The following is a 15,216-nucleotide window of genomic DNA, read 5'->3' as shown; positions in this document are numbered from 1 at the left end:
AGAGTGAGCATTGGATGATGACTGGGTCTGTGGCTGAAGCAGCTGGAACTTTTTATTAGCTCCAGTTGAGACAATGTGGGAGCTGAGGGTAACATCTCTTTCTCAGGCCCAGAAAGGGTGAAAGCACTCTTGATTCTGCAAGAGATACTATTGTGTTCTCTACCATGTCCCTCTCAGTTTCCACTTGAACTCCCCAAAGGACTGTTTGGCGCTGCAGAAGGTTTGGTTTATTTAATACAGAAGGACCTTTCTTTTTCTTCACCAGTAATGTTTTGATCTTAGCTGGGATTGAGAAGTGCTTCATTCATTGTGACTGCTTGGCAGTGACATAAAGGCACCCACTGTTTAGCAGGTCTTCTGAATGTACATTGCTTTGAAAGAAAGCTGAGCTTCTTCATGTGTAAACATCTGTCTTAGTCTCTTAATGCCTGGACAGCTGGAAAACATGCAGTGCATTGGGAGCCTGCTCAAAACTTCATCCCTTGATGTATCTCTTCACAAAACCTAAACACTGCTTGAGGCTGGGTTTGCTTTTCTTTGACCCTGATGCTTGTAGAGCTCTGTTGTGAGGATCTTATTCGAATTTTTGTTCTATTGTTTCTTTTTGTTACGGTGTTAAGTACTGCAACTGTACTGAGAAAGGTGAGAAACGTGTCTGCTGTTGTTCCTACCTTTAGATCTGAGCTCAACAGAGTAGACTGATTTTGGTGAGGTCACTAAAGTATTTAGTCTGTGTAAACAATAATCTAAAGCAGATCAGCTTATGGTCTGAGAAGAAAGAAATTGAGACTGTGATAATGTGTGTGAATGTGGTTTGTTTTCACACGTGGAGAGACAGCTATACAGTCTTTGCTTTTGTCAGGCAGGCAGTAGTTAAGTTTGCACATTATGGTGTGTTTACTTTGCAGTAGAAACAGGTATCAAGTAGTCCCAACAAGATTATCGTTATTCTGTTTCTGAAAGCCTTTGCCTACCCTTGCTCAGGGCTTTTTGGAGGTTAAAAGACATCATCTCAGCAAGGGACGTTAAGTAGCTATGTCACCTCATGAGAAGCTGCAGTTATTTATTGTTGCTGAGTGGTGCATCCTGTCATCCTGTCAACATATGTTGCCTATTTCTTCCTCTGATACTGGCAGCTCTCACATGTTCTAAACATCAGGGGACTTTTCTTTGAGCCTAGTAGCTTGATGAGATGGCAGAAGAAGGGATACTGCAAATGCCCCCTGTGCACTTATGAACACATATGGATCAGATTAGCCATTTGTGATTTACAAAATGACTGAAAACATTTAATTTGTCACATTTCTTCCAAGGCTGCTGAATATGAGCCAGCAGTGTGCCCAGGCAGCCAAGAAGGCCAATGGCATCCTGGCTTGTATTAAAAATGCTGTAGCCAGCAGAAGTAGGGTGGTACACTCAGCTCGGTGAGGCCACACCTCAAGTAGTGTGCTCAGTTTTGGACCCTGCAATACAAGAGAGATGTGAAGATGCTGGAGTGGGTTCAGAGAAGGGGAACAAAGCTGGTGAAGGGCCTGGAGAATAAATCTTATGAGGAGCGACTGAGGGAGCTGAGGCTGTTTTGTTTGAAAAAGAGGAGGCTGAGGGGAGACCTCATTGCTGTTTATGACTACCTGAAGGGACATTGTGGAGAGCTGTAATGGATAAGAGGCTGCTGCTGGTCTCATCTCACAGGTAATTTGAGACAGAACAAGGGGGAATGGCCTCAAATTAAGGCTGGGTAGGTTTAGACTGGACATCAGGAAAAAGTTTTTCATGGAGAGAGTGGTCAGACACTGGAATGACCTGTGCAGGGAGGTGGTGGAGTCACCAACTCTGGATGTGTTTAAGGGCCGTTTGGATGTGGTGCTTAGGGATATGGTTTTAGGTGAATCTTGTAGAGTAGGGTTATAGGTTGGACTTGGTGTTGCTGAAGGTCTTTTCCAAGCTGGCTGTTTCTGTGATTCTGTGATTTGATGTGAATGGAATAGCACATCCAACCCAAGAGAACCAACATGATACAGTAACTTTTCCAAGAGAATGACGTGGAGTTACCTGGAGGTTCTCTGTATGAATATCTTCATAAAGCACTGCTGTCTTCTTCCTGGCAAGGCCACACCTTTCTGAGATGTGGTGCTCCACTCTGCAAGGTGCCTGATCCTGTGGGAGCACAGGAGAATTATGAGCACGCTTGCTGGGTTGGACTTGTCATATGGCTTGGGGCTAATTTCTGGACTGTGCTGGGCAGTTTTGAGCATGTGAGACAGGGATACTGATAGGCTGGGCAACTTCTGACAGCAAGACACTGGATCAAGAATTCCAGCAGCTGAGCAGTGATTCATAGAGCACTACTCAATTGTGGGTGACTAAAGAAAGGCCATGGGTGTCATGGGTGCCTAAAATCTGCTGACTTTCTTTAGATTTTTGGCTAAATCTTCTCTGCTGTTTTCCAACTTCTTAAGCCATACTAACACCCACTTTGTAAAATATGCCAAGGTCTTTTTTTCTTCCTGCCTTGCTTGCATCTTTGGTGTTACACTTTATTTTGGAAATTTTAAGGATTAAGTGGCATTTGCTTGAATATGAAAGTTCTAAAATAGTAGGTGTTTCCTTAGAGGGAATGACGTTAAGATGTTTGACAGAGATTGGCAAATCTAATGACCTTTGATTAAAGCCTGCAGCTGTATGATAATGTAGATGAAGACAATTTTAAAGGCAGATTCAGAAGCCAGGAATTTAGAAACCCATTTCAACATTTCAGCCTACACAGATTACTAAATAAAGGATTTCAGCAACCGAGGGCATGTTTTTGTTTGTAAAAGTGGGTGCTTAGTACAGTCAGTGATCAATTAAGGACAGCCGGAATATATCAGAATATACTTTCCCACACATCCACAAGTACTGAGCATTAATACATTTTCATCCCTTTGTAATTATTTTCTCTTCACAGCTATTTCCAGATTGTTACCATCTGTAATTGTGACACTTTTACAAGGAAACTGATTTTGTCAATTCAGTTTCTGTGATTTTTATCATTGTTGCAATTGTTTCAGACCCAGAACCTTCTAAATTGGCTTGAATACTTCAAAGCCCTTTTATATTGTGCAACCAATGACCAACTTGGTTTTAGTCAGAAACCTGCCTGTTTGTTTGTTTGTTTGCTTGCTTGCTCTTATTACTTTAGATCAAGGTGGAGGCTCCCTGACAGACAATGGTCAAGTGCTCTGGTGACATTCCAGTAAAGAAATGATCAGTTTCACAAATTAAAGACATTGAGGACTAAGGAGGCAGCCATTTAATAGCTGTTTTGGAAAGTTGTGCACCAGACAATGGGAGAAATTGCTTTCTTGTAAACATGTATTGTATGAAGGAGATAGGCTTCAGGGCTGACTAAATTGAATTCTTTCAGGACAAAGGTAGTTGGAGAAACTGTGGCCTTTGAAAATCCAGTCATGTGGTGCCAGTTACCTCCTGTGAAATGCTAAACTGTGTTGTTCCCATTGAAGTCAAGGGAACTGAAGTCCATTAATGCATTCAGGAGCTTTCGATAGAAATTATTACAGCTTTAATGAGACAGAACATATATGAAAGACTTTGTGTTAGAAACAACCCAAAACACACCATTTGAAATGGATCCATCTCCAATCAACTTTTCAATCAGTGGTGCTGAAAAGTAGACTAAAACCAATTTTTGAATAATTTTCAAAATAACTTGGAAAATGCCAATTCACAGAAAACAGCAGGGGTTACATATTTCCTTAGTGAAGGCTAAGAAACGACTGCTGCTGGTGAAATAAAAATGTCGTTGATTTTGAAAATGGCCTCAAAGTAATGTGAACATTTAAAATAAAATAATGGGGGACCATTTTGTCTGAAAGATGAAAAAGAATTAGTGACAATTTTTCCAGTAGTGCTGTTTCAGTGACAAAAATGTTGTGGGGACTATTTTAATGATAAATTTATACTGTGTGTGTAGGGAGGGAAAACCTCTCTGATGCAGAGCTGAATTGTGTGGTTACTCCAGTTGCTGAATCACACAATTAACCAGGCTGGAAAAGACCTTTGAGGTCATCGAGTCCAACCTATCACCTAACACCTTCTAGTTTACTAAATCATGGCCCTAAGTGCCTCATCCAGTCTCCTTTTAAACACCTTCAAGTATGGGGACTACTCAACCTTCCTGGGCAGCCCGTTCCAATGCCAATCACTCTCTCTATGAAGAACTTTTTCCTAACATTCAGCCTAAGCCTGCTCTGGCACAGCTTGAGACTGTGTCCCCTTGTTCTGTTGCTGGTTGCCTGGGAGAAGAGACCAACCCCCACCTGGCTACAACCTCCTTTAGGTAGTTGTAGAGAGCAGTAAAGTCTCCCTTGAACCTTCTCTTCTCCAGGCTGAACAACCTCAGCTCCCTCAGCCTGTCCTCATGGGGCTGTGCTCCAGCCCCCTCACCAGCCTTGGTGCCCTTCACTGGACATGTTCAAGCACTTCAACATCTTTCTTAAATTGAAGGGCCCAGAACTGGACGCAGTACTCTAGATGTAGCCTAAACAGTGCTGAGTACAGGGGCAGAATGACTTCCCTGGTTCTGCTGGGAATGTTATTATGCTACTATGGAGCATAGCACTTTTAAAGAAATCTCCTTGTACATCTGAGTCGTATTAATCTGGCTGCTTGCTGTCCAGTTTTTCAAGTCTTTGTAAGTCATTGTCTTGAATAAGTAGTTCATGCACAAGTTCTGGGTTATAGTGAGCTCCCAGCTTTCATGAACATCTAGATCTGGCCTGGACCAAGATACATTATCCCTCTAGTAAGCTAGCAACCTTGTGGAAGCACGTGCTACTTTTGGTCCATCACACTATCCACAGTAGTGCTCTTTGCAGCAACTGAACAGTAAATGCATATGTTCAGATCAAACCTTAACATTCAGCTGCTACAAATTTGAAAGTCAAACACAAAAGCAAATACCCAAGTGATTTACAGAGAAATCCTTGTGATGTTTTCAGCAGTTTCAGTGATGAAGGTTAAAACAGTGGCTAGACAGCTGTGTGCGCAGATGTCACAATGGAACAAAGAGACACAAAATAACAAAAAAAAAACCCCAAAAACAAATAATCCACAGCCAACCAAAAGAGCCTCCCAAAACCAAAAAGCCCAACCAACCAAAAAAACCCAAATTGAGCCAACAGTGTGCAGTTGCAGCCCAGAAGGCAAACCAGATCCTGGGCTGCATCAGGAGAAGTGTGGCCAGCAGGGTGAGGAAGGTGATTCTCCCCATCTACTCCACCCTGGTGAGACCCCACCTGGAGTACTGCATCCAGTTCTGGAGCCCCTGTTACAGGAAGAATGTGGACGTGCTGCAGCGTGTCCAGAAAAGGGCCACAAGGATGCTCAGAGGGCTGGAGCAGCTCTCCTATGAGGACAGACCTAAAGAGTTGGGGCTGTGCAGTCTGGAGAAGAGAAGGCTCCAAGGTGACCTCCTTGTGGCCTTCCAGTATCTGAAGGGGGGCTACAAAAAAGCTGGGGAGGGACCTTTTAGGATATCAGGGGGTGACAGGACTGGGGGGAATGAAGCAAAGCTGGAGATGAGTAGGTTCAGACTGGATGTGAGGAGGAAGCTGAAGCATGAGAGTGGTGAGAGTCTGGACTGAGTTGCTCAGGGAGGTGGTTGAGGCCCCATGGCTGGAGGTGTTTAAGGCCAGGCTGGATGAGGCTGTGGCCAGCCTGATCTAGAGTAGGGTGTCCCTGCCCATGGCAGGGGGGCTGGAACTAGATGATCCTTGGTGGTCCCTGCCAACCCTGATTGATTCTATGATTCAAATAAGCAAGAAGAGGCCAAAGGAGTAATTTATTTGGAAATGGAGAGAAGATGAGGGGGTAGCTGTATGTCTGCCTTGAATGGATGTACATTTGACAAAATGGGTAGCTTTCCTGTGAACGTTAGTAGAAGCTGTTGTCTTGTTGACTTCAGTGGGAAGGAGGATCAGCCCCAAGATCAGGCAGTTGATATTGGCACCAAAAATGTTTTGAATGATGAGCCTTCCTGTAAGTGATGGATGTAGAGCAGCTTGCTAATGATTAATGCATACTTTGTATTAATAAATCATATTAATTGTTTTCTTCCTCTTTCTCTTTGCATTTTTTTTCCTCCTCCTTGTGTATAAAAAGCACTCTATGGGTCCAAAACCAAAAAAAGATGTCTAAAAGAAGATAAAGAAGATAATTATGCTTGGGTCCTGACAACATGAAAGGAGATTCAGACCAAAACCTTACATTCCTTGTAAAGCTGCCAATCTGAATTAGGTAGGTGTCTGAGAAGATTTTTTTTTTTATGTTTTACTACAAAAGCTGTTTCCAAATGCAGTTTTCTAACATGTGGCTTTTGTATTTTCATATTGTTACATGACATTGCATTATTTAAAGCCATCAATTGCTATGGATATGACTCACATATCCCAAAGGGATCTAGCAGGGAGGCAACTATGAAAAAAAACTGAGCTTAAAAAAATAATAATGATGTAGAAGAGAAGCATATTTTCCAGAATTCTTCTGAAACTGTAGAAATGGACACAGCTAACAGAAGAAGCTAGGCCGAAAGTGGGAGAGGTACTTCTGAGCAGATGATATAAAAATGTGCTGTGTATGACACGATTTAAGTCACTGAGAATTTAGAAGTCAGAGTGGAGTGGTAAGATTTGAAGAAAGGCTGAAGATGTTTTCCTATTCAAACAAGCCTTGAATCCGGGAAATGCTTTAGCGTGTCCTTGTCCCCTAACCTTTCCTGTTTGCATGGGAGCAAACCCTTGACATAAGCCTTTATTTTGGAAGTTAAGCATCTGTTGAGTACTCTTCTGAAACTCGTTAAGGCACAAGGAACGCTCCTTGGTAAAAAGGAGGGTAAGGTAATTGCAGTGGTAGCCTGCAGTGACCTCAGATTTGTTTCTGTTTGTCCTCAGCATCCTGAGGGAAGTTATGCAAAGCGATTACACTTTCTTCCTGGTACATAAGAGCCGGTGAATAGCTTTGCTCTGATCCCTCAAGTGTTTTGAGGATGATTATTGAGCACCAGGCACTTACTTGCCTTTTTCGTCCTTGGAAATTATTCCCCTTTATTAACTACAGTGAAAACAACCGAAAGACAATTTGGACACCTGGTTTTCATCAGAAAACATTCCAGAGTACTGTAAAATACAGAGTCTTGCAAGCTGTTCCTCGTGAAATTTTACATGAAGTTAAGATATTCACTTACCTGAATAGGATACTGCAAGACTAAGTCTTCAATCTATGCCTAACATTTTCAAGTTGCTTGTTTAGTTTATTACAGCTCCACTTAATGGTCATCCCCAACCACCCCTGAGTTCCAGACACAGTTTAACACATTTCATAAACTGAGATATTAAGAAAAAGCAGAGAAAGGCAGATTAAAATAGACTAATGGAGAACATAGTTCTACCTTTATTTTTTACCTCTTTTCTTGAGGAAAAGTGGTTTAGTGGCAGGTAAAGTCTAGGCCATATTATAGGTTTGGTGGGGTGGGATTCTTTTGCCATCTCCATGATGCTGGATCTTCCAACTCCAGCAATTCAGTTAATTCCAATTGCAAAAAACACCCAAACAATTAAGATTTTCCCTTTTTAAGAGTTGCTTATTGGTAAAACAGATGAAAATAAGAAAACCCTGACATTTTCAAGGCAGTTGGATCATTAAGGGAAGACCTAGATTTAGAAATTCAAGTGGAAAAATTTGAAAGAGTGATAAGAATATCATGGAGAAAAAGTCTGAATCATTTCCCCTGTGTCCTTTAAGCTCCTGTTTCTTATGAGGAGTCTCCCATTCAAGAACTGATGACACTTAATTCTGATTAATCTTTGGCATTTGAGAAGATTACAACTGGAGATGGCAAAAATACATCCTTAGAAGAGTAAAGCCCTATTTTATTCATAGCTGTGAAGCATTGTTGGATGCAGTAATTTAGATTTTTCAATACTGTCTTTTCCCTTAACACTGTTTCATGATAACATAACTACTGAAACTACCTTACTGAAGGTGGTGCTCCAAATGGCCTTGTGCGTGCAGCAAAGTGCCTGATGATGCCTTGAGACTGATGGAGAGCAGTGGGGTATTTTTTTTTGTCAGCAGGGATAATTATATTCTGAGCAAATTTGTTTTTTTATATTGTGTTGAATATCACTTCCCTCTCATCCAGCAGGACCCATATGAATAGGGTTGTAATTTTAATCCTGTTTTTTTCTTGCTAGCTCTGTACTGAACCTTCAAGTTCCTTAAGTTCTTATACAATACATCTAATTAATTTGTGTGTTTAATTTTTTACAGTTTTGCTGCTATCAAAAGAGGCATTATTTTAAATGTGTTCTAGGAAAGACATCAGCACCCTGAATTATTTGTTGCAAATAAATTATACAACAAACAGCCTACTTTCTATTGTTTGCAAGCCTATTATCTCTGACTGTGTGTTTTAAGCATTAGGTGCATCTATTTTAGTCTATGGATTATTCATGACAGGTTCATTTCAGCTAGACAATGCTTGTGATATGGGGTGGATAATTAATTATATATATTTGATGGATTTGGTTTTTTTTTCCTGTTTTCCTCTTGACTGAAGCTTTTTTTTTTTAAGAAGAAGAAAGGAATAATGGTTAAGACTTGTGAATTCTGAATTACTTCACTGTTTGACCAGCTTTATTTTATCCAACTACTATGGGGTAGGCTGATTCTCTTTCCTTGCCCCTTTCTTTCCTATGGCTGTATGTTGATCTGACTCCACTGATGTTGGCAATTCTAATTGCCATGCAGAGATATAAATGACAAGAAGCATGCTCTTTGTGCTCTACTGTCAAACAAATGTGACCAGACTCTGTACTGGGTATTTTTTTGCTACTCTAGTGCAGTAATAGTTGAAACTGGTTTGGATCTTGTCCTGATGTCACAATGGTACTCCAGAGCTCAGTTACATGGAATGGCATGTGATATGCACTGTTAATTTAAAAGAACATGAACAAATATCCCAAAGAGTTTTGGTCTGTTAGGTACTACTTCTAATTGACTGGAGTGCTGATGAGGGACACAAGTGACCCACAAGATTCTATCTGACCCACCAGTCAACACTTCATCTTTTGAAGAATTTGAAGTTGTCTACTCTCTTGGCAATTACTCCAAAAAACTGAGATTTGAGGAAGCTTCTTGACAAGAAAAACCTAAGCAATGGTTGCATGAGAAGTGCCTGTCATGAAAAATCTTAAAGATTTTGGCTCAGTGGTCAGAAAACAAACCCATTTCCTGTGAGTTTAGCAACTCTGTCATGATTTATCTCAGTTTATTTAACACAGTTTTCAAAGGTGTGTTTTTTGTTAATACTGTGTATAGTAAGTGCTACAATTTTCCTGACAGCTTGGATAAGAAGTGATGAACACAGTGAATAAGCTCCATCAAATAAGGCCAGGAATTATATCTGTACTAGTAACGTCATCTTAATACTGCATTATTTGGCACTTATACCTTTATCACAATTTAAAGCTTTCTTTCCCTTCCTGTCCATCAATCCCACTCTGTGTCCCCTACCCCACTCTCCCCCAAAAACCCCAAACAACAAAACCCCACAACCAAAATGTAGGAAAAATAAAGTCATGTTGTCCTCTGATGCTTAGACTTTGATCGCATTTCTTTTTTCCTCTTGATAGAATCCAGAGGAATAGCAGGACTCTTGAGGTGTGGGGGTAGATGATCAAGTTGCAGTGTTTCTTAATTTTCTTCCTTGACAAAGCCTTATCTTTTGGAGATTTGCAATATATCTGCCTTTCTTCTCTATTATTTTCTTTTTCTTTTTTGTTTTTTAATTCATCATTTCTTGGCAAGTGACTTGTTTTCCAGTGAAAGCTGTTGCCTTTACTGTAAATGACCATTCAGAACTTTGAGCACAGCAAGAATAATGTGTCTGTTTGGCTAGAAGACATGAGCTTAGGGATAATTTTCTACCTCTTCTGGTACAAAGAGATTTGTTAATGAGCCAGCACATTACTCAGATGCTGGCAGCAGAGAGCCTGCATTTTAACATGAGATCTAACAGAAAAAATATCCATCAACTTGATACGTCAGGTGACTGTACATTATTGCAAATAAAAGTCCAACTTGTTAGCTCCCAAAGACTTAGTTCTTTTGATATAGATTGTTCTGAAGTCTCAATAGCCATACTTCCTTTTCTCAGACACAAAGTAAAATCTCTTGCAGGTTCCCAGTGTTACTGGTAGAAATATTATTGGTAGGAAGGAAAAACTCAGGTTTGTTCTCACAGTAAAATATCTTGCAAGAGATTTACCAGTGTTCCTGGTAAAAATCCTATTGGTAGGAAGGAAAAACACAGGTTTGTTATCAGAGTAAAGTCTCTTGCAAGAGATTTACCAGTGTTACTGGTAAAATGCTACTAGTAGGAAGGAAAAACTCAGGTTTGTTCTCACAGTGAAATCTCTTGCAAGAGATTTACCAGTGTTACTGGTAAAATGCTATTGGTAGGAAGGAAAAACTCAGGTTTGTTCTGTCTTTCATGAACTAAGATCTAACTGGTTTATTTCTCAAATGTTCTAAATCTGAGGTCTGGATATTAGCAGAATGAAGTATGGTCTTAGCCTAGCTTCACAGCTTATTTTATTTTGTGTGTTTGGCAAGGCAGGAGATATAAACCTGAAGAAACTTTCTCAAATTTCTGTAATTGCCCCAGGTCTGAGTTAATTTCACTTCCTAGCTTTCATGCACGGATTTCTGAGGTCCCTGTCAGCACAAAGAGCTATTTAAATACATGTATTTGTTTAGGCAAATCACTGAGCAGTAGTAACTTGTACAGTTTGGTGTGTTTCAGTAGTAAGCTTTTAATTTCATTCTTATCCACAGGTGCACAAGGAACGCTTCTCCCTGTGGCTGTCCATGCTGATGGGGAGGTCAGTAGAGAAGTCTGCAAGGGTTATATGGATTGTCTTTTGGAATTTGGGGAAAGTGTGTACTCATTTAAGTAAACCTCTTTAGGTTTTTCTGCTTTCAATAATGCATGTTGTATTCCACATGCATTACCTAGCTCAGCTGCAAGTAGATTCTATGTCTAGAAAGCAAGGAGCATTTTCCTTTTGTCATGATCCACATTAGGGGCAGAAGAGTCATGGAGGGATCCTAATGGAAGGGGATGGTCTTTAGCCATCATTCATTTGCTCCCATTCTGAGTATGACCATGCACAGGAGAGCATCTATGCAGGTTGATTTGCCCCTCTGAAAATGACTTAGGTACATTTCCATTTTCAAATAAGGTACTGAACAAGAAGATACTCTCATTAAGTGAGATACTCTCTCATTAAGAGAGTATCTTACTAAGTGAGATGGTGATCCAGGCAAGGATGAGAGAAACAGTCCCAGAAATCATGAAGTCACCACTATTAATAGCAGTTGTGCAGCTTTTCCTTAGCCATTTAACCCATCAAATTCTGATATGAAAATAAAGCCAGAAGTACTTCTGTAACTAAAGTTTCTCTTTTCCTACCTCTGTGTTAGAGTTAGAATGACCATGTAGCAGATGTTCTGCCTCCCTAGAAAGAGATTCTCAGAGAGAATTCAGACTTCTACTGGCAATTCAAATGAATTTTCTGGTTGGAGAACCTCCCTGCGCAGTTGAAACAGCCTTTGTCTGAGCTGAAGTTCTGTTCTCTTTGAATAGCACTGTTCTCTGACTGCTACAAAGTCATTGCTATTTTGGCATTTTTCCTGATGTTTTTAAGATGCATTTTAATGTACTGCACATTTTTCATTTTGTGACAGTACTCAAAAATTTGCCCATAAATGACACTTCAGCTGGGTGAATGCTGCTTTTTGTCACTGCATCGCTAAAGGCATTTCTGCTATTTTCCCAGACCACTGCTTCAGTTTAGGGACATTAATTTCAGCACAGGCACTATGGGTTAACATATTTCCTGTTGGTTTGTGATTGCAGCTCTTAGGCCAACCTGTAGCAGACAACAGAATACAGGCATTTTGCAAGAGATGCACACAAAGACTTGCACATATTTTTCACAGGGAAGTTTTAGGGAAAGTAAAGATGAGAAGAATTAAAAACTGTGGATGTTGTCTGAGGAAGTAATGGTGGAATGGGAGAAATGTTCATTTTCCTGTTTCATGCCCTACACCGTTTCTGTCACCGTGCAGCTTCTTGTTATATGCTAAAGGCATCTTTGTTTCTAGATGCCTTGATAAGAAGTGTCAGCCTTTAGCAGGCTTGACTGGGTTATACAGCCTGGGAATGCTGAGGGAGGGGGTAATGGGAAAGAAGGCAGTTCATGGCCATGTTTTCCCATGGAGTGAGTGTAGCACTAAGCCATTATATGATCCACTGCTATTTCTGCTTTTCCAAATGGAAATTAAGTGACAACATCCTCATCTTTGGTGCCTTTAATTTCATCTCCTGTCTGGATTAGAAGATTTTCTCCTCTGACCTGCTTCAGTTAGAGGCTTGTGTGGGCAGCAGAGAATAGGTTCCTTTGCTTCCCTGTGTGAACCTGTCAGTGAGACAGGATCACAGAATCATAGAGTGGTTCAGGTTAGAAGGGACTTCAAAGATCATCCAGTTCCAAACTCCTGCCATAGGCAGGGACACCTCCCACTAGAACAGGTCGCTCAAGGCCTCATCCAACCTGGCCTTGAGCTTCTCCAGGGAGGGAGCAGCCACAACCGCGCTGGGCCATCTGTGCCATTGTCTCACCACCCTCACTGTCAATAACTTCTTCCTCACATCTAGTCTAATTCTCCCCTCTTCCAGTTTAAACCCATTATCCCTCATCGTGTCATTACAAGACCTTGCAAATAGTCCCTCCCCAGCCTTCCTGTAGGCCCCCTTCAGGTACTGGAAGGCCACTATAAGGTCTCTTCAAAGCCTTCTCTTCTTCAGGCTGAAGACCCCAACTCTCATAGCCTGTCCTCGTATGAGAGGTGCTCCAGCCCTCTGAGCATCTTAATGACCTTCCTCTGGATTCACTCCACCAGCTCGATGTCCAGTGAGATTAGGAACATTCAGAGTGCTCCCTAGCAGCTTCAGTCCATGTTGAAGTTGCCTTCAACTCTAGGGGTTGCTGAGATTTTCTTTGCAAGCTCCTCTATAGGAAAAAAAACCTCACCACAAAAATCTCTCTGTTTTTTAGAACAGGCTCGAGCAGATATTTTAATTAACAACCACCAGTGGCAACACATAGCAGGGCACTGGAAACCCTTTCTCTGTGGCAGTTTCTCAGCACAAACACTTCTGTGTGGCTGTGGTCACATGTTTGATTGACTTGGTTCCCAAGCTGATGTTCACAGTACTGTATTCATCTTGTTCAGATGACTGTGACATGCTGCCTGAACGCACTGATGCTGACAGTGAATGTGAGGAGAAGCAGACAGCTGACAGCATCTCCATTTTTCAGAGCCGACGCAGGATGATCTGTCACATGCCGCTAGGCCACAGCCTGTCATTTACCCAGCTACAGCTGCAATGTGGGTACAACGAGCAGGAACCAGAGAAGTGACATGAGGGGGAGGGAAAGGAAAGGAAGCACTGGGGGGTGGGGGGGTATGTTTATGCCAACTTTCTCTCCCCAAATTCCACTCTATGCCACTGAATTACTACGTACCGCTGAACTATTTTCCACTGAACGCTATCCTGATCCTGTGTCTGGGGTTTGCCTGTTATTTCTATGAGCTGGGACAGCACTGGCAGCTCTTCTGTGCCTGCTGTTCAGGGTAACATATCTGCCCAGGACAGGTGATAGAGAACTTTTGGACTAATTTGAGCCAGCAGTGTGCCCAGGTGGCCAAGAGAGCCAGTGGCATCCTGGCCTGCATCAGGAATGGTGTGGTCAGCAGGAGCAGGGAGGTCATTCTGCCCCTGTACTCTGCACTGGTTAGACCACACCTTGAGTACTGTGTTCAGTTCTGGGCCCCCCAGTTTAGGAGGGACATTGAGATGCTTGAGCGTGTCCAGAGAAGGGCGACGAGGCTGGTGAGAGGCCTGGAGCACAGCCCTACGAGGAGAGGCTGAGGGAGCTGGGATTGGTTAGCCTGGAGAAGAGGAGGCTCAGGGGAGACCTTATTGCTGTCTACAACTACCTGAGGGGTGGTTGTGGCCAGGAGGAGGTTGCTGTCTTCTCTCAGGTGGCCAGCACCAGAACAAGAGGACACAGCCTCAAGCTATGCCAGGGGAGATTTAGGCTCGAGGTGAGGAGAAAGTTCTTCACTGAGAGAGTCATTGGACACTGGAATGGGCTGCCCGGGGAGGTGGTGGAGTCGCCGTCCCTGGAGCTGTTCAAGGCAGGATTGGACGTGGCACTTGGTGCCATGGTCTAGCCTTGAGCTCTGTGGTAAAGGGTTGGACTTGATGATCTATGAGGTCTCTTCCAACCCTGATGATACTGTGATACTGTAATTCTGTGCTTTCTCGTTGTTGCTTGGAGTCCACAAGTAGCAGCAGCCAGAATTTCAAGAGATTAAAAACATTATCTTCAGCTGCATAGCAATGTGCTCAAGCTGGCAGCTGTAACAGCCTTGTCTGGTTTGTAGGAATTTGCAGAGGAAAGAGACCCCTAAGGATGTATTCAGTGCTGCTATTCGGTACCTAAAATGGATTAAGAGACCTTTTCTGTCAGGAGATTAATAGGTGATTCAAGCCACCCTTCCAGATCAGACAGCCTGTGGTCTTTATACAGTGCCTGGGGAGATAAGCATGGGGAGCAAGTAACTCTGTATATACAGTTCTTTACCTGGATTTCCCCCTGGGCCTAAACTAAGACTATTCCTTGTTTGGATGATCTTGGAGGTCTCTTCCAACCTGGTTGATTCTGTGATAATTTTGAAATAGTAGTCCAAGTATCACTCTATGGTGATATCCAAGTATCACCAAGTGTTCAGAGTGCTGTAAGAGTGATGCAGGTACCTTGCATGGGGAGCATTCAGAAAGATGTCTTCCTCTTGCAGTCTACCTTGTTTCCCCACTGGCTCCCATATGACCCCAAAACAGGGGGCTGAGTGTAGCGACAGGGGATAGGCATAAGCTGTGCTGTCCTAGGCTTTGCACTAGATTGAGCAATGTCTTTTTTAGTTCCACTTGCCTCCCTGTTTCTCTTTTTTCTCCAGGACATAATTAATAGGTGATGGCTAAACATACAGGGTACATGACATGCACTGGCTCCCACGCCAGGG

The 15,216-nt window shown here is 42.2% G+C and overlaps 1 long non-coding RNA gene across 4 annotated transcripts in view; it reads left to right on the top strand.

Annotated features, from left to right (window-relative positions):
- The window catches only part of LOC135184862 (uncharacterized), a 53,619-nt gene that overhangs the window by 37,253 nt on the left and 1,150 nt on the right, over positions 1–15,216 (top strand). For 3 of the 4 annotated variants that reach the window (XR_010306230.1, XR_010306229.1, XR_010306227.1), the window contains 2 exons: positions 6,163–6,297; positions 10,897–10,943. This is a non-coding gene — a long non-coding RNA (uncharacterized LOC135184862). Of the gene's footprint in view, positions 1–6,162; positions 6,298–10,896; positions 10,944–13,359; positions 13,434–15,216 lie in introns of those variants that run through there. The other variant, XR_010306228.1, reaches the window with a different exon arrangement.

Source organism: Pogoniulus pusillus, chromosome 21 (genome assembly GCF_015220805.1).
Source record: "Pogoniulus pusillus isolate bPogPus1 chromosome 21, bPogPus1.pri, whole genome shotgun sequence".
Classification (NCBI taxonomy): Eukaryota; Metazoa; Chordata; class Aves; order Piciformes; family Lybiidae; genus Pogoniulus; species Pogoniulus pusillus.
Note: the sequence above shows the minus strand (reverse complement) of the source record. Positions and strands in the feature narration are given on the sequence as shown.